A 19,734-nucleotide genomic window follows, 5' to 3' on the forward strand; every position below is an offset into this window, starting at 1 on the left:
AAGAGGAAACTGTTCAACGCACGTCCAGCAGCGAATACTGGCAGTTAGTATTACACACACACACACACACACACACATACAGACACACTGAATTTATGAACTGTTAACATAATTTTCACGAAGTATTTAATCGAAGAGCTTAGTTTGGCTCAATTTTTTTTTTTGGAGAAAAAAGGGACAGGAAGTACAGTGTTGGAGCTAGTTCAAAATATGTAATTATTTATTTGAATTAATAAACAATAAATGCATAACGACACAGAACGTCTGTACAGCACTGAAACACTACGTTTATAAAGACATATTCTACTGATGAACCTAGTCTTCTTTAATGTCACATGGGTATCCATGTATTATAAAAAATAGATGGGCCTCAAGTGAGAAAAAACAATTCCATCTCGGGTTTCTATGACAGTTTATACATTTATAAATTACTCTACCTCCGGTATCAGAGAACCCCTATATGGAATTATTTTCCTGTAACTCATTGAAGCCAATCTATTATTCTAGATATATATTCTTTGGATGTTTAGGTGTGGTTTTATATGGTTCACAGAATGACCATCGAACAATTAGACATAATGTAATATAACTAATGGAAAGCATGAGAAGTATTTATTTATCCTCGAGTCCAGTAATTGCAGCTTTCCTGTTCATTTTAACTACTGTCTTCACTGTAGCAGACAGAATCACATGACACACACCAGAGCTCTGATTGGATATTGCCTGGAATCTGTTGCCTGCAGTAGGATTGCTGTCCACTAAAGCAATCGCGTTGCCAGAATGTTGACAATACGTTGTCAGGGCTGTTACACAGGACAATCCTCACGGGATTTGGTCGCAGGCGATAAAAGTTGCTAGTAAATTGACTCCTGTAACAAGGGCTTTAGACCCTGTTCAAGCTTCGGTTCACTATCCCAGCGGTGCAGCAATGTAGGGTGTGCACATGCGTTGCTATAAATTGGTTTTGATTTGTGGTGCAAGTTTGCCTTTTTGTGGTGAAATTTTAGTTTTAATTTTAGTTTTGGTGAACAAAGACTTTTTGAAAATCTCACTCAAGAGACCGCTTATGACCATGAGGACACGTAATTCCTGATAATTATAATGCCTTACCGTCCAAAAAAAGATATTGCCTTACCATGCAAGGGTGCTCATTGGTCACATAATGGACAGTGATGTTTTGTCCAAATGTTTGCACTGCCTGCAACAAACAGCTGCAGATAAATTCTTCAAACTTCTGAGTTGTGCAGGCCTCAGGACACTAATGCCAGCAATTGAATCAAGCAGATTGCTTAAATGCATTTCACTATAAAGGCTAGTTAGAATATTGTTTGCATCCAAATAACATTATAAAATGTGCTGCTAACCAATGCTTCCAATACTTTTGCCAAAACTGACAGTCAACGGTGCCCAAAATGATTTGCGATAACGTTAGAACAACCAAAGTGCTTAAATTTCACAGTAACTGCTTGGAATCCGTAAAGTTGCTTGCAATTCTAGTATTAATATTGTTTTTCTGCTAACAGTCCTGTGCAATGTAATGTTTAGCAGTGATAGGTTTTCATAAATCAGTGTTTTTCTTCCGCAATGGCAACGCCTTCCCTCTCCCCCGATATAACGATTCATAGCTGTATGTAGTACTTTTCATGTATTGTATTTGATGCCATGGGCTAGACCAGCGGTTTTCAAACTGGGGTACAAGAGAAATCCTTTACCACATTTTTACCACACTGTAGTACTTTGCAACTTAGCAATCAAATTAACAATGTTGAATCGCCTTTAAAATAAAACCACAGCCGTACTGGTGTACTTTTCCTTTCTGTTGGGTGAGGTTAACTATAACACACCCAACCGGCTGCTGACAGTGAGTTAGTGCTGACCGTTACTCCTTTCTGCGATAGAGTAACGGCTACATTTGCACTGACCATTAAAAGTACAACCAGGGATCCTTGTTTTTGTATTTACAGGTTATTGAATAAACAAAGTAACTTGACAGATTCAACTGATGTCAGTATTTGATGGCTAGTTGTAATTAGTAATGTTACACTATTGTAATGTATTTTCTACTTTGGCCAGGTTACAATATTTACACCAAGATTATTTTATAAATATTTGTTAGAATCAAACAGATGTAGAATATTTACGTTGCTATATGATAGGTGTTATTTTATTCTGAATACACTACAGGAAAAATTATTATTTGGTGGTTTGTACATTATGCTACTGTTGCTTTAATTGGAAGAGATACGCGCTGTGACGTTTCTGCTCATTGAGTTCTGCATTTTAATTCAGTAAACAAAAGAAAAAACTTGTGCCTAAGGAAATAGGGTACAGAACGAATAAATCTCGTCTTGGACATTGTTTGAACACTTTGTGAACCTGGCTAAACTTTACCGGCTTACACTGTTATGCTGTCTGCTTGTGCACATGCATTTGCCTTTTACTCTTAAGAACATAAGAAAGGTTACAAACGAGAGGAGGCCACTCGGCCTATCTTGCTCGTTTGGTTGTTGGTAGCTTATTGATCCCAGAATCTCATCAAGCAGCTTCTTGAAGGATCCCAGGGTGTCAGCTTCAACAACATTACTGGGGAGTTGATTCCAGACCCTCACGATTCTGTGTAAAAAAGTGCCTCCTATTTTCTGTTCTGAATGCCCCTTTGTCTAATCTCCATTTGTGACCCCAGGTCCTTGTTTCTTTTTTCAGGTCAAAAAAGTCCCTTGGGTCGACATTGTCAATACCTTTTAGTATCTTGAATGCTTGAATTAGGTTGCCGCGTAGTCTTCTTTGTTCAAGACTGAACAGATTAAATTATTTTAGCCTGTCTGCATATGACATGCCTTTTAAACCTGGAATAATTCTGGTCGCTCTTCTTTGCACTCTTTCTAGAGCAGCAATATCTTTTTTATAGCGAGGTGACCAGAACTGAACACAATATTCAAGATGAGGTCTTACTAATGCATTGTACAGTTTTAACATTACTTCCCTTGATGTAAATTCAACACTTTTCACAATGTATCCGAGCATCTTGTTAGCCTTTTTTATAGCTTCCCCACATTGTCTAGATGAAGACATTTCTGAGTCAACAAAAACTCCTAGGTCTTTTTCATAGATTCCTTCTCCAATTTCAGGATCTCCCATATGATATTTATAATGCATATTTCTATTTCCTGCATGCAATACCTTACACTTTTCTCTATTAAATGTCATTTGCCATGTGTCTGCCCAGTTCTGAATCTTGTCTAGATCATTTTGAATGACCTTTGCTGCTACAACAGTGTTTGCCACTCCTCCTACTTTTGTGTCCTCTGCAAATTTAACAAGTTTGCTTACTATACCAGAATCTAAATCATTAATGTAGATTAGGAATAGCAGAGGACCTAATACTGATCCTTGTGGTAAATACTGGTTACCACACTCCATTCTGAGGTTTCTCCTGCAATCAGTACTTTCTGTTTTCTACAAGTTAACCACTCCCTAATCCATGTACATGTGTTTCCTTGAATCCCTACTGCGTTCAGTTTGAGAATTAATCTTTTGTGCTTTGCAACTATCCATTATCGATGTTGCATCCTCAAAAAAAATCAAGCAGGTTAGTTAGGCACAATCTCCCTTTCCTAAAACCATGTTGACTGTCTCCTAGGACCCTGTTACCATATAGGTAATTTTCCATAATAATTGTTGTCCGTCGAATAGCGTAGTAGCGTTGCTGGTTTTGTGCGACAACAAAACGGCGTATCGTCGTTCTCAATTGCAACCTCGGCTATGCCATTCGCACCAAAACATACAGAACGTACACAAGCCACTGTACTATTAAAATACGACGAAACAAACTGCCCCAGCCTGTTCTCAAAAACCATTCACGCACAGAATGTTAAAGCTCATTATTTTGGTCATTGCTGGTTCGCTAAAGATTTATAGCCGAGTTTTAGACTGGGGCAGAGGTATTTCTTCTTTTCAGAAAGCAATTCGTTTTTGAATTTGAAAGTTAGCTTTGAAAAGAAATAGTAGAGCGATAACTATCAAACTTAAGACCAGCATACATTTATTTAAAAGAATTACGGGGAAACCTAAGGGAAGTAAATACTGCTGCACGCTCCAAAAAACGGTTGAACGACTTTGCAACGAGTGCTGCTGCTTTTATTTTTTAAAGGAAGAAAGAGTCGTGTGGACAAGACAAGTGGAATGGATCCTAAATCGCGAGGAGCGTATTACAACATTGTATATGCGCTACATGAAGTTATCGCAATTTTGTTCGTATGAATCCAGACACTCGAGGAGCTCCTGACAATATACATAACAATATAAAACGACTGATTGTAAAGGATTCTTGCATAGTCACATGATCGATTACTCACACGCTCACAGTCTCCCCGAAGGCAAAAGGGGTTTCTAAAAGGACTACAAAGGCTACTCCGAAAATCACGATTCCATGTTTCTGTAAACACGCAAGCAGATCCAGCTTCAAGGAAACATGCCTCTTCGTGTATGTAGGGCTTTAGGATGTACAAATAAAAATGCACCCTGACGATATCTGAATTGCATTTTAAAACAAATGCGGTTAGGCATGAAAAAAAAAAATTCTACGCATTTTTAAAAAGTACCCTAACCCCCTGAACAGACAAAAAAAAATAACTACTTACAATATATCCATGGAATAGTCTCTCCTTCCTAAAACGCCTGCAACAATTGTACGACTGGCACATATGATGTAGAAACTCCTTAAACTAGTATTCCAAAGCACATAATTAATTATTTCAGAAATTCACATTGCTGATGCGGAGGAACGCGACACACCATGCAGCGCTCGCTCCAACTAAACCTTTTTTCTTTTTGATAACTCCGCCGCAAATGTTCTGCTATCCAGGGGGAGGGTGCAAAAAAGCCTGATTGGTTAGTTGCTTTGAACGTCCTTTATGGTCATTTTTACCTCATTTGTGGGAGTGTCACATTCACCAGAGCCTCAGACTGGCGTTTAACAACAAGGCTTTATTTTCTCAGAATTAGGCTCAAACACAAAAAAATACATGGGCGCCCTTATACACTTAGAAGGCACACGAGCTTCCAAACTATTAAAGTGCAATACTAGGGCTGTCTGTTTACGGTTTATGGTTGTTGGTAAGGAGGATGGACATTTTTCAAACAGGGAACTGGACTGATTTCCTTATCATGCCACTGCAGTGTTGCTATAGCACGAATGTTCATGGAATGGTTAGTAATATTGCAATGTTTACCTCTGATTTACCGTGCTTTCACTATGCTTTATTGCACTTTGCTATGCTTTTACTATGGTAAACCTTTATAAGAGATATATAATTCAAATGTTTGTAATATTTAACATATTGGATACTGCACAGAAAACTCAAAATACTAAAGTGAATGTTACGTTAGAACCAGTACAATCGTGAATTGTTTCAAATACTGTATGACCATGACAATGGTGTTAGGAAATTAATTTCCAAACTCAGCTGTTACTATATAACGGTGCAGTCACACTTTTATTTTGAGAAGTAGTCTGCTATGTGCATTGTGCCTCTCTAATACATACGTTTTAATGTACACCTCAACTACACCTACTCACACCTACTCTGTACTACAATTATTCACTGAGTTATCTGCTTTAAAGCATTTTGAGTTTATGATCTATTAAGTTTATAGAAATAAAGTAAATGTATTAAACTGCAGGTACGTGTAGCTGAAAACCAAACTGTGGGTGGTGTGACAAAAGGAACATGGCTCCAGCTTATCGGTTGATCAGGGCGAACCCACCTTTCCACCTTATAAATACCTGATCCACCTTTCTTAATTACACCAACTGAGCTGGCTCCAATGTATCCTGTAACAAAACTGCAATAGTGTATATATTTGATATTAAAATACATCGTGCAAACGATTATAGATATATGCTATTTGAAAGAAAAAAAAATACACCACTACAGAAACAATTCTTACCTTCGTGCATAGCATGATAATTCATATAAAGTAATAACCCATAGTTTGTTATATTAGTACAGAAAAATACCACATTATATTTTAAATGGAAGGTTGTGGAAATAACGTTATCTAAAAACCAGACAGCCCAGAATTTTGGACGTTATCAGAGCGGCCCAGAATTTGGGACGTAAATCTAAAAACCAAAGCAGCCCAGAATTTGGGACATTATGCAAAGCGACCCAGAATTTGGGACGTAAATGAAAACAGGTGCATTCTATTTTTAAAACTGTGATTACCTTAGTTATAAACTAATGTATCCTGTAACAAAACTGCAATGGTGTATATATTTGATATTAAAATACATCGCGCAAACGATTATAGATATATGCTATTTGAAAGAAAACAGTACACCACTACAAAAAAAAAAAATCTTACATTCGTGCATAACATGATAATTCATACAAATAACCCATAGTTTGTTATATTAGTACAGCAAAATACTACGTTATATTTTAATTGAAAGGATGTGGAAAGCAGATCTCTCGCTCTCTTTCTCTGATCGTAATGTTAAAAATGCCTGCAAGCTTTTCCACGCGTGTGACGAAATAAATCACAGACATGGACCAATCAAAACGCGAGACTGATATGTGGTTCCATCCCAAAAACCGGGCCTGTGTCAAACCTATTTGTTCTGGTGTGCAAATTATGAAATTATATTTTAAAAGTGTGGTTTTTCGTAAAGGGTTTTTTATTTTTTACAAAACATCATTATTTTATTTATTCATGCTGTCACGAAATCCATGCGTTCAGATTTCTTTACGTACTCTTTCCATATCGCTCAGCATATACTCTTATCTCAGGGGAGACGTTAGGAGGACAGAGTTGATACTACTCCTAGTGGGGCATTGTTCTGCACTGGACCCGCAATATATCCAGATGACTAATATAGCACTTAAGAAATTGCAAGACTCATGTATTTAAAGTTTTTTACGAATCGGCGTATGATCAGTACTCCTTTGGTTTATTAACGGTTAAATATTGGATAGAGTAGTTACAGGCTACTTCGTATCCCCAGCTGACAGACACACTGGGCAGTCCAGAGTCTTAACAGATATCAACGTTAACACTTTAATACATGTATATATGATGTATTCAAGGCCGACAAGCAGGCCAAGAACATGTCACTTAAAGTACCCAATGGTCTATTTCAGTACATTCAACAAATCACTCTCTTATTTCTAAAACATAGTGTGAGTCCCTGTCACAGAGACAGCCGAAGTGGGCGGCGTCAGAACCAGGAAAGGTAATGAAATATACAAAACACAGGACGGATGAAAAGAAGTGATGAAGACGCCTGTTGGCGCCGGTTTAATACAAAATAAAAAGTTTACACAAACACGAAAAACACAGGACACGGCACTCTACGCCAAAATAAATAGACAAACGACAACAGACTAAACTTAACAAACACGGTGAGCCGATACTTCGTTATTATTATTACTTTACTTATTTCCTCCGTCTCCAATCCCGTTCTCCGCTCACCGAACACCCCACCACCAGTATGTGACAACGTGCATCTATATATACTATTGTGCTGGGATTCAATTACCAATTAATTATTCACTTGAATCCCAGCACGTGAATTAATAAAGTGCAATTCCCCGTGCTCACATATTACTACATTTTACTTGCACGTGAAGTGCTGTGCAATCCTGGTGCCTAAATACACATATACATTTTTAAACACTCGTGTTACACAGACCCGTTTATATCCCGTGTACCAATGTCTATACACCAACATTTAAACACACCACACGCAACACATAACAGATAATATACACAGGGGCGGGCACTTTGTTACATATACCCCCTCCTGTGCAAAGCACACATGGCCTCAATGGCCACCTCCCCCCTTAAAAGCCCAAAAGTCCCGCCCAAAGTCCTTGGCCAGGACCAGAGGCTTCCAGGGGCCCACAGGTCGTAATGCTGTCAGCAGGGTAGCATTCTCCTGCCAGGGTAGTCCTAGCAGCGGAAAGGCTGCTTGGGGTGTGGTCTCCTGACCTTCCCCCTCCTTCGGCGCCGGCAGCTCCCCTTGGTGGGGCTTCAACCACCGTTCTTCCTGCAGGGAAGAAACTGCAGAGGGAGCAGGTCTCCGGACCTCCCCCACGATCTCCGGCGGAGAAACTGCTGCTGGGGTTGGCGGTCTCCAGACCTCCTCCCCCTCCTCCGGCAGCGAAACTGCTGCTGGGGTTGGCGGTCTCCAGACCTCCTCCCCCTCCTCCGGCAGCGAAACTGCTGCTGGGGTTGGCGGTCTCCAGACCTCCACCCCCTCCTCCGGCAGCGAAACTGCTGCTGGGGTTGGCGGTCTCCAGACCTCCTCCCCCTTCTTCATGGCCGGCAGCTCCCCTTCGTGGGGTTCCGGCCACAGTACTTCCGGCTGTGATGCGGAGCGGCGGGCAACCCCAGGCGATGCAGAGCGGCGGGCAACCCCAGGCGATGCAGAGCGGCGGGCAACCCCAGGCGATGCAGAGCGGCGGGCAACCCCAGGCGATGCAGAGCGGCGGGCAACCCCAGGCGATGCAGAGCGGCGGGCAACCCCAGGCGATGCAGAGCGGCGGGCAACCCCAGGCGATGCAGAGCGGCGGGCAACCCCAGGTGATGCAGAGCGGCGGGCAACCCCAGGCGATGCAGAGCGGCGGGCAACCCCAGGCGATGCGGGGAGGCATCCTTGGGCGAAGCGAGGCTGGCATCCTTGGGCGAAGCGAGGCTGGCATCCTTGGGCGAAGCGAGGCTGGCATCCTTGGGCGAAGCGAGGCTGGCATCCTTGGGCGAAGCGAGGCTGGCAGTCAGGACTTCTGGGGTGCGGGTGTTGGCCCTCTTCTCGGCCACTGCAGCCGGGAGGTTCTTCCCCGTGCTTCCCTCAGCAGCCTATGCAAGGGCTGCTGAGGACCGCCAGCATCTAGTCCTGGCCCTTGTGGTGCAGGGAGAGGCAGCTCCTGCTCCTCTCCCCCTGATGGAGGTGGAGGCAGAGGAAGCTCCAGCTCCTCTCCTCGTGATGGTGGGGGAAGTGATAACCAGCAGGCATTCACCCTCTGCTGGTGGGGAAAGTGATACCAGCAGGCATTTTTCCTCTGCTGGTGGGGGAAGTGATACCAGCAGGCATTCACCCTCTGCTGGTGGACAGGGACCCAGCAGGCATTCACCCTCTGCTGGTGGGGGAAGTGATACCAGCAGGCATTCACCCTCTGCTGGTGGGGGAAGTGATACCAGCAGGCATTCACCCTCTGCTGGTGGACAGGGACCCAGCAGGCATTCACCCTCTGCTGGTGGACAGGGACCCAGCAGGCATTCACCCTCTGCTGGTGGCGGAGGCAGAGGCAGCTCCTGCTGCTCTGCCCCTGCCGGTGGAGGTGGCGGAGGCAGAGGCAGCTCCTGCTGCTCTCCCCCTGCCGGTGGAGGTGGCGGAGGCAGAGGCAGCTCCTGCTGCTCTCCCCCTGCCGGTGGAGGTGGCGGAGGAAGAGGCAGCTCCTGCTGCTCTCCCCCTGCCGGTGGAGGTGGCGGAGGCAGAGGCAGCTCCTGCTGCTCTCCCCCTGCCGGTGGAGGTGGCGGAGGCAGAGGCAGCTCCTGCTGCTCTTTCCTGCCGGTGGAGGTGGCGGAGGCAGAGGCAGCTCCTGCTGCTCTCCCCCTGCCGGTGGAGGTGGCGGAGGCAGAGGCAGCTCCTGCTGCTCTGTCCAGTCCCTGTCCGGTGGAGGTGGCGGAGGCAGAGGCAGCTCCTGCTGCTCTGCGCCTGCCGGTGGAGGTAGGAGCGGCGTGTAGTCTCCTGGTGGTGGAGGTGGGAGCGGTGTGTAGTCTCCCCTTCTTACAGGGGACTGGTGCGGCTCTCCCTCACTTGCAGGGGACTGGTGCGGCTCTTCCTCCCTTGCAGGAGACTGGTGCGGCTGTGGAGACAGCGGTGGGACCTCTGCCTTCCTCTTCCCCTTTCCCCTTCTCTGCCACCTCCTCACCTTCCTCTCCTGCGGCAGTTCCTCCTCTTAATCCTGGTAGGGGCAGCGGAAGGGACAATTGGCAAAGAGATGGTCCTGGTTGCAGAGGAGGCACCCCGGCAAGGACTGGTTACATCGCTGGGGATGTCTGGCCCTTAGGCGGCACTCCTCCTCCCTGTCCCTCACCTCTTTATCCTCTTTCCTGCTTCTCCCCATTTCTTTTTTTTTTTTTTGTAATCCAAAAACGCCCCTTTTTTTTTTTTTTTCTCCCACACAAAAAAACCTCTCCTGGTCTGACGCTTGGAGGCGCTGTTATCCCACGCAGGACACCACGTGTCACAGAGACGGCCGAAGTGGGCGGCGTCAGAACCAGGAAAGGTAATGAAATATACAAAACACAGGACGGATGAAATGAATCATGATGAAGACGCCTGTTGGCGCCGGTTTAATACAAAATAAAAAGTTTACACAAACACGAAAAACACAGGACACGGCACTCTACGCCAAAATAAATAGACAAACGAAAACAGACTAAACTTAACAAACACGGTGAGCCGATACTTCGTTATTATTATTACTTTACTTATTTCCTCCGTCTCCAATCCCGTTCTCCGCTCACCGAACACCCCACCACCAGTATGTGACAACGTGCATCTATATATACTATTGTGCTGGGATTCAATTACCAATTAATTATTCACTTGAATCCCAGCACGTGAATTAATAAAGTGCAATTCCCCGTGCTCACATATTACTACATTTTACTTGCACGTGAAGTGCTGTGCAATCCTGGTGCCTAAATACACATATACATTTTTAAACACTCGTGTTACACAGACCCGTTTATATCCCGTGTACCAATGTCTATACACCAACATTTAAACACACCACACGCAACACATAACAGATAATATACACAGGGGCGGGCACTTTGTTACAGTCCCTTATAGCAATACATGCAACACATGTGAGATTAAATAATAATTGATTAATGCTTACTGTTGGAAAACATGGATCGAGAATTGATTAGGAGTTTGCTACGCATGTGGACTAGCAGAGCTATACTGGTGTTCTTTTCTGAAAAGAGACTAATATTGCAGATAGCAGACTGTTTGGTTCAAATTGCATGTACTGCTAACCATTGATAGAGACGCTGCGTCTACAAACTCTTGCCCAACAATGACTGCAAGCTAACGAGATAACAATGCTGTGGATTAGAAGGGAACAGGCTCAAAAGACTTCAGAGAGATCGAAAGAGATAATGCCACTAGGATCAAAGTGGGTCGCAAGAAGATAACAAAAGGCAGATGTATGGACCTTTTGTCTCCAGGAGTGTGAAGAATGCACACTAGACTACACACACAGACACACACATTAACACTCACACAATGAATTAAATTACCTTGACCATTGGTTAAGTGTCTGAGAAAGGGGAGGTGGACCATCAATGTTGAGTATTGTGTTTGTCCTGTACCTGGGACCAGACTCCCTGCATATCTCAATAAACCTGGCAACTGACTGAAGAAAAGGACTCTGTGCATTTTCTTGAATCTACTTACTCACCATCTATTTTTTGTAAGTTACTTCACTTACCCTTGAATATAGATCTTAAAATGGTAGGACTGTCTTCACCAGGCAAATGAAACTGAGTTCATTCAGCTCAATTGTGTTTTGGTCTGCAGAAGATGGACCACCTTACCCTGTCTGTGATAAGTGTGGTGGTGTATTGTAATTTACCTACGAGTTATATAGGTTTTGCATCCCATTGGAATACATGGAGTGACTTAATCAAATCCAATCATTAATTTGTTTAGACACTTCTTATCTTTCTTTGGCATGCAACAGCCTAAAAATTTAAAGCCATATGCCAACTGCTTTTCAAAATATGACACCTGTTCCAAACACTTGACCATGATCTTACTCACTCATTTCTCGACTCCTCCTCTATCTGAAAAGTTAGGTGAAACATAGTTCACAAGACCCTTGCTATCCCTTTATTTTATACGTGCATACAAAGAGAATAATGTTATTTTGAATGAGTGTTGTTTAAAATATATACAATACTATCAGTTATAATTACATTGATTATATGTACCTGGTTTCTAAGTATATATTCCCATATATCATCCTATTTTTCAAATTAGTTTCCTTCTCTCCTTACAGGTGTGTGCTTAGCAGATATTATAAGGAACCTCCATTTTATGTTTTTCTAATACAGAATTTCTCTTCATGGATAATCTATTTGTTTTTTATTTAAGTGTAAGACTATAATGTCTCTGTCCTATGAGTTTCTTAACAGCATGAACTCAGCTGAACTGTGGACGACCTCCTATTTTTTTAGCTGCACACAAGCCAGCTAGAACCAGTTTGCTAGTGGCACACCAATCTTCCTAATTTCCAGCGATGATTAATATTTTTAGCAATGTTCCCCACCTGTACTAGCTCATTCTTTCCAGGCAACTAATTTTTCTAAAAGGTAACGGACTAAGTCCATTTCTAAATTAACTCCCCCTTCTTCTAGGGTGAGAAGATAATTTTCTTCGTTACATTCTAACCTTGGCGCTATAATCCTTTTGATAAAAGAATCCCGTTCTGCGTGCCAAATATTCCTCCCTTACCAGGCATGTTTTTTTTTTTAAAAAACAGGCCCACAGAAAGTTTGGGAAGAAAGGTTACATAAAGTTTACCTTCTCAAAACCTATCCTCTACTTTTAAAATTACTTTTTCACTATTTGTTTAATCTTTTTATTTTATATTTCAAACAACATCTCTTTATGCTCACTGTTATTCATATTTTCTGGTATCCAATTACTGTTCTGCCTCACATCATCAGTTGGCAGACACAATACAACTGAATCTGAATCAGTTGATGAACCATGGGCCTTAGCTACTGAGATTCTTCATATAAAGAAATTCAATGTTTTACTGACCAGCCTAGCTGATTCAACGTTACTTGTGACAATGCTCAAGAAAGGGTATATTTACAATATATGGCAATGTCAGCAACCACATGGAGGACAATAGGCTCTCGGTCAGCATCACAGGTGTTCCCCTGGTGTATATATATATATACATATATATATATATTATATATATAAACTCCTACAGTCATACCGGCATATATATGTACACACATATATACATAGGACGGCCACAACTGGGCAGGATGCCCATACATATAGGCCCAGGATATAGATATATATATATATATGGCATATATATACCCCACTATATATATACCACCACCTTCATATATCCCAGGAGATGGGACCTTGGTTATGCACCCTGAGGTACACCTCGTCCACACTCTACTAGTCACTTTCAAAACACTGTGGTCACGTTCATAACACTCTACTTCTACGTTCAAAACACTCTATACATTGCATTTATTACTTTCAAAACACTCTTACACTTTACAGTACATTATGTTCAAAGCATTTACATATATTTTTATATTTTTACAGTTATGTTATTACATTTGTATTTCCCAAAACGTTTTTCATCTAAAGCTAACTGAATTAACCAACATAACAATTTACTAATATAAACTGTAACTGTAGAAACGTACTGTATATTAAAATACAGAGTTGAAATACAAAGCAAACAAAACATACATATTAACAAATAAATATAAAGAAAAAAACACAGTGCTACATCCAAACACACACAAGCACGTGTCCTGTTCTAGAGTGTTACCAACTTACATTCAAAACACTAATGTATTTTATACTGTGCAGTGTTTTGGGTGTCCTACAGAACCCAGCTTGTACTTTTCCACCAAGCGAGGTTACCCGGAGGGCAACTGGGAGTCACAAGACAAGGAGACTCATGTATTTAAAGTTTTTTACGAATCGGAGTATGATCAGTACTCCTTTGGTTTATTAATGGTTAAATATTGGATAGAGTAGTTACAGGCTACTTCATATCCCCAGCTGACAGACACACTGGGCAGTCCAGAGTCTTAACAGATATCAACGTTAACACTTTAATACATGTATATATGTATGTATTCAAGGCCGACAAGCAGGCCAAGAACACGTCACTTAAAGTACCCATTGGTCTATTTCAGCACATTCAACAAATCACTCTCTTATTTCTAAAACATAGCGTGAGTCCCTTATAGCAATACATGCAATACATGTGAGATTAAATAATAATTGATTAATGCTTATCCTTGAATATAGATCGTAAAAGGATAGGACTGTCTTCACCAGGCAAATTAAACTGAGTTCATTCAGCTCAATTGTGTTTTGGTTTGCAGAAGATGGATCACCTTACCCTGTCTGCAATGAGTGTGGTGGTGTAGTGTAATTTACCTAGGAGCTATATAGGTTTTTCGTCCCATTGGAATACATGGGACACCTCAATTAAATCCAATCATTAATCAGTAAGACAGTTCTTATCCATTTTACAAATAATAGTTTTTCAAAAGATCCGGACTAACTTTTCAGAATTAATAGGTGTCATATACTCAAATAAATCACATGTGTTTCAACTCTTATGATCTCACTCTTGTTTTCCTCCAAGCCCCTCCTTTATCTGAAAAGTTAAGTGAACCAATGTTCCTAGGATCTTGGTTTATAATATAATAACACTACTGTTATAGGTGGATGCAAAACACTATTTTTATATGTGTTATATATGAAAGATGATCTTAATATGTGACATCATCTTCTAATTGATTATGTTTTACTAAATTAAAGGTATGTGTTTCTTTTAACCTCATGTTGTTCCATCATTTTGTTAATGAGTCAGTTTTAATTCCATATACCAGTGTCTAACAGAGTATTTGACAAAAGATTGTCTCATGCAGTATTTAAGTCAATTAGCTTCACTAAGTTTAAGTGGTAATAGTTTTCATTAGAATTATTTATTGTACTAACCAGGCTCTGACCTGTACCTGATTTTTGAATGTGCTATTCCAAGCAGTTTTCCACAGTTTCTTGCTTTTTACAAAGCCAGAGTCTGTGTAAACACTTTTTAGATTTATGACCTATGAATGTTTGTTAAGCCATAATTTGTGCATATTATTTCAAGATATATTCTTATCTGTACTAAACCACTAACTCCATAAACCTTAAATTCCAAATGTATAAGACTTGCAGCTTCACTGAAGTGGAACCCAAGGACATTCCTCCTTTTTGGATAAGGAGAGAGGCCCCCTTTTTCAATGCAGCAGTTTCAAAGAACCACATTATAAGGACTCCATCTACCATCATTAGACAATAGTATAGTGGATTAACAACAAGGTACATTATAGTATATCATTACAAACTTAACACAAAAAACATAACACAATGCCTTTTATATTCTATAATTCAGTGGATATCATAATGTCAAGAGCTCTGTTCAATAGAAGGAGAAATAAATCATTTTCCTATTTAATTAAATCGAATACTGCTGCTCCAGCTTTTAATCTTCTTAAAACTAAAGTCACGAACAAGCAATAATATTGTCAGGTTTAAATAATATGTTTTTTATTAAAGCAAATATTTAAAACATATTATTAATCATATGAAATCAAATAATAATTTTTAGTTTCAAATATCATGCTGTCTAAAAAAGGAGTTAATCATTTATTTTATTAATTTATAATACCTTCGTGTCTAATTACTATTTTTTAACTATTATGAACTATAAACAGTATCAATTAGCACTGAACCTGTTTCATTATAAGATAATATTTCAATTAATTTACTTCAGTTTAACAGTTGCTCCTAGAATTTATAATATCACTTTATTTCTTTGGTGATTCCCTCTAAGATTTAAATCCAAACACCAACAAGAATAACTGCATTCAACTCTTATATTTTTAGAATGACTGAACTAGGCTTGACCCTGTTCTTTGTTCATACAAAATCCAGCCAAGACAGGTTTTTTTCTTAAGACTTTGGTTGTTCAAGGATTAATGTTAATTTATTGTGGTAAAGCATCCCTTTCTTATCTTATTTTGTTGGAACATAAATTTGTAGATTAACGTTCACTTTTTAGCCGGAATGGTGCTTTTTTTATCTAGCGTCATGCTTTCTAAAGATAAGATATACAAGTGGTAAATCGTTCATTATATATTCTCTTAGAAATTCCCATTTTACTAAGTACTTAATTAAAACATATGTAGACTGATCTATTTCATGGAACAAGAGAGCCAGGGCCATTTCATTTTTATATCAAAGTTCATTCCATATTTGAAATTGCCAAGTCCATGTCCAGCATATCCCCATGTTCCCAGCAGGATTCAACTTCTGTGCCTGGTTCAGCTCTGGTTGGTTCTGAAAATACCTTCACAGGTCTCTTTATCCAAAGTTTAGCATCACAGATGTGAGACGCCATTTTCCTCACCTCGTACCTACAAGATACTTGGACACATATAGCTGGGACACCTTCTACACATTCCAATTTACCTAGATGTGCCCATTTTACTAAGTGACCTCCTTCACAACTCATGCATTCAATCCTCTTAATATCTTTTGGGTTTACATTTAAATGAGAGAAACTCCTTTAGAATCATTGAATTCAAACAAGATTCTATAGTATTTAGCCAAATGACTGCAGGCAGGACAAAGTCTGGGCCCAGTCACTGATGACTTGCTTTTGCTCATATTACATGCACAATTAACAAGAGGATTATGTTTTAATTTATGTGTCAGGGTTACTTCTGCACCATGTACAATAGTTCTGGATCTGTACACATTGTTACTATACATTTCTTTCTGCTCACACAAGGTCACTTTGTAAGGTATGCCTTCCATCCAGAATACTGAAGAAGGCCAAAACTCACTGTTATTCATATTTTCTGGTATCCAATTACTGCTCTGCCTCATCAGTTGGCAGACATAATACAACTGAATCTGAATCAGTTGACGAACCATGAGCCTTAGCTATTGAGATCCTCCATGCAAAGGGATTCAATGTTTTACTGACCAGCCTAGCTGATTCAATGTTACTTGCGACACCATCCTCGTTGCAAGAGGAGCTGGCTCGGGACCAATTCATGGAGGGCCCAGGGCTTGGACAGCTGCGGAATCAAGTGTGCCTGCTCCACCCCCAGAGCCTCCAGGAGCCGCTAGAGATGGCCCAAGAGAGGGAGAAGGCAGCCGTCTCTGGTCTGGGAGAAGCAAATCGACCCGTGTGAGTTCGGCCCCAGTGCAGCGTCAATGGCATGGCTTCCAGATGTCGTCGCTGTTATCAGTGCGGTCGCGGCCCATGACCTGGAAGCCAGCCGGTGGCAACCTCGCCAGTGTGTGGGTGCAGACAGCTCGGTCGTTGTTGAGCACAGTGCCTGGAGAAGCGTCGTCCTGGGCAATCCCCATGTCGTCGGCCGACGTCGGAAAACGATGAAGGGTCCGCTTAAGAGTGTAAAAGCAGACCCTGTCACCAACCCCCGTTGCAGAAAAAGTGGACATCCTGGTGAGGGCAGTTGGGAGTGCCTCGGTAGGAGACCACTGTCATGTCCCGGTCTGGGTTGAAGGGGTGCCCTGCTTGGCACTGGTGGACACAGGATCGACAGTGACCCTGGTACGACCGGACATTTTCTGATATCGTTCGCTGGAAGCAATGACTGTCCAGTTAAGAACAGTGACGGGGGAGCTGTCGCCGATGGAAGGAAAAGGGACAATGACCATCCACATAGGGGGATAAATCACCCAGTGTGAACTGTCCCAGTCCAGGATGCTTGCATTCTTAGGCTGGATTTCCTCCATCACATTGGCGATCAACTCGACCTCCGGGAGGGGGTGCTGCGAATCTCCGGTGAGCTGGCCATTGCCCTGCCAATTTTTAGATACCGCTGCTGCCTCTGAAGGCTTGTCAGAAGCACAGGCACCCGTTTGTACGTTGCCCTGCGGCCAAGCAAGGCCAGCTGGATCCCACCCCTATGTCCCCCAACCGGAGGAAGAGGAAACCCGCACTGGATGGGCTCGACGGTCCTGAGGTGGGCCTGCCACCCCACCTGGAGCAGCAGGGTGTTTCTCACTGTAAATGCACCCAATATCAATCAAACCCCTTGTGTCTGATAATGGGACACAGGTAGACATACTGTGCAAGTTTGATATTTCTAGGAGCCCCACTCCCTGAAAAACACACGGAATACAAAATAATGCAGCCACAGACTAAGATATTGTCATTGTAAATACCAATCTTGTGTGTGTACTGTATATAAAATAAATATATAAACAATAATGTTATATGTAATACGTTATGCAATTTTAATATAATTTACAGGTGTTTATTCCAGACACAACTGCACAAGCCACAGAGCAACAACATTCGTTAAAACTTTTGTGATCATATACTTTTAACTTTTGAAATCCCAAAAATATATAAAGATCAGGGTACTTTGAAATCTGCACAATCATTTATAAACAGGTAGGTTACATTAAGCATTAATTATTTAAGATTGTTTTAGCTGCGCATGTCAAAGACATTTTTTTAATGAAGACAAACTATAACTGATCATACACACCACAAAGAAACCATGCCGTCCTGTTGGAAAAGTTAGTAAATGATTTCAAAATGCAGACGACAACTGCCGTGCGTTCACATTGCTCTGCTCTCTGCTCGCTGCTCGCTGGGGTGTCTAATAGCATCCTCACTGAAGTTCTTTAGCCAGAATTTTGTCTTGGTCCTGCTCAAGAGATCACATCACTCCTGTCTTCCAGGCCTTGCACTGGATGCCTATCAGGTTTGGAACTGATGTTAATTTTTTTTTGCTGACATATAAGGCTTTTCATGGGCTAGCTCCGACTTATCTGTCAGATCTTTCATCTTTTTACACTCCCACTCGCAACCTCCGCTCTGCTGAGTTCAGACTGCTTTGTGTCCCGCCTGCTCGCCTGCGCTCTATGGGCGACAGGGCCTTCTGTTGCTATGCCCCCAAATTATGGAACTCTATTCCACTAGAGATCAGGGACTCAGCTTCTTTGAGTGTTTTTAAAGTTAACTCAAAGACTTACTTTTTTAGAAAGGTGTTTTTATGAATTTTATGATTATTTTATCGCCTTGTGTTTCTTTTATGCATAATCTGTTAATTTATTGCAGCACTATTAATTGTGCTGAGGTGACTGCTTTTAAGGGCCCTATACAAAATAAAGTTTATTATTATTATTATTATTATTATTATTATTATTATTATTATTATTATCTCAGACACGCCCAAAAGAAAAATCAGACGACAATACGACTCGACAACATCGACAAGCACACTGGGGCCACGACGCGCCACCACCCCATAGGTGCACTCGTTCGCATGGACATAGACAAAACATGGAACAACGACAGAAACGATGCAACACTTACCGCTTAATACAGATCGCTACAATATTTTCCAGTCTTTTACATCGTTGTTAATGTAATTTGTCATATTTTTCCACTATTAAGAAAATAATATGCAAATATTTATCATATACAGTATATTGGGTCTTGCACATTTTTTTTTTTTTTTTTTTTTGCTTGTGCAACTTTGCAGTGGACTTCTCATTTTGTCTTGTTCATCATGAATATTTTTTTTTTTTTGTTTGTTGGCTTTTTTTTGAGAAATGGATTGTCTGTTTCCAGTTTAAGTTTGCAAAAAAATAATGTATAATTAACCATAAATGTACCTCTGTTTGACAATAGGAAAACACCCATCAGATCGCAATTGATTGCACCTGCACCAAAATCTGACAGCATACCACTTGCAACGTGACACAGTATTGCTTTCTGATATCACATGGGTCAAGTTTTGGTACACATATCACATTCTGACGATGTTCCACTTACTAACACTACACCTGTACGGTGTACCAGCAAAACATTCTGTCAAGGTCATTTTACATTTTGACTT

The 19,734-nt window shown here is 41.2% G+C and overlaps 1 protein-coding gene across 1 annotated transcript in view; it reads right to left on the reverse strand.

The window, feature by feature from the left end:
• The window catches only part of LOC121318461, a 30,506-nt gene extending 25,708 nt beyond the window's left edge, over positions 1 to 4,798 (reverse strand). The window contains exon 1 of the mRNA XM_041255167.1: positions 4,641 to 4,798. The gene's annotated coding sequence lies outside the window, so the exon portion shown is untranslated. The remainder of the gene's footprint in view (positions 1 to 4,640) is intronic.
• Positions 4,799 to 19,734: the final 14,936 nt, after the last annotated feature.

This window comes from Polyodon spathula, chromosome 7 (assembly GCF_017654505.1).
Source record: "Polyodon spathula isolate WHYD16114869_AA chromosome 7, ASM1765450v1, whole genome shotgun sequence".
Lineage (NCBI taxonomy): Eukaryota > Metazoa > Chordata > Actinopteri > Acipenseriformes > Polyodontidae > Polyodon > Polyodon spathula.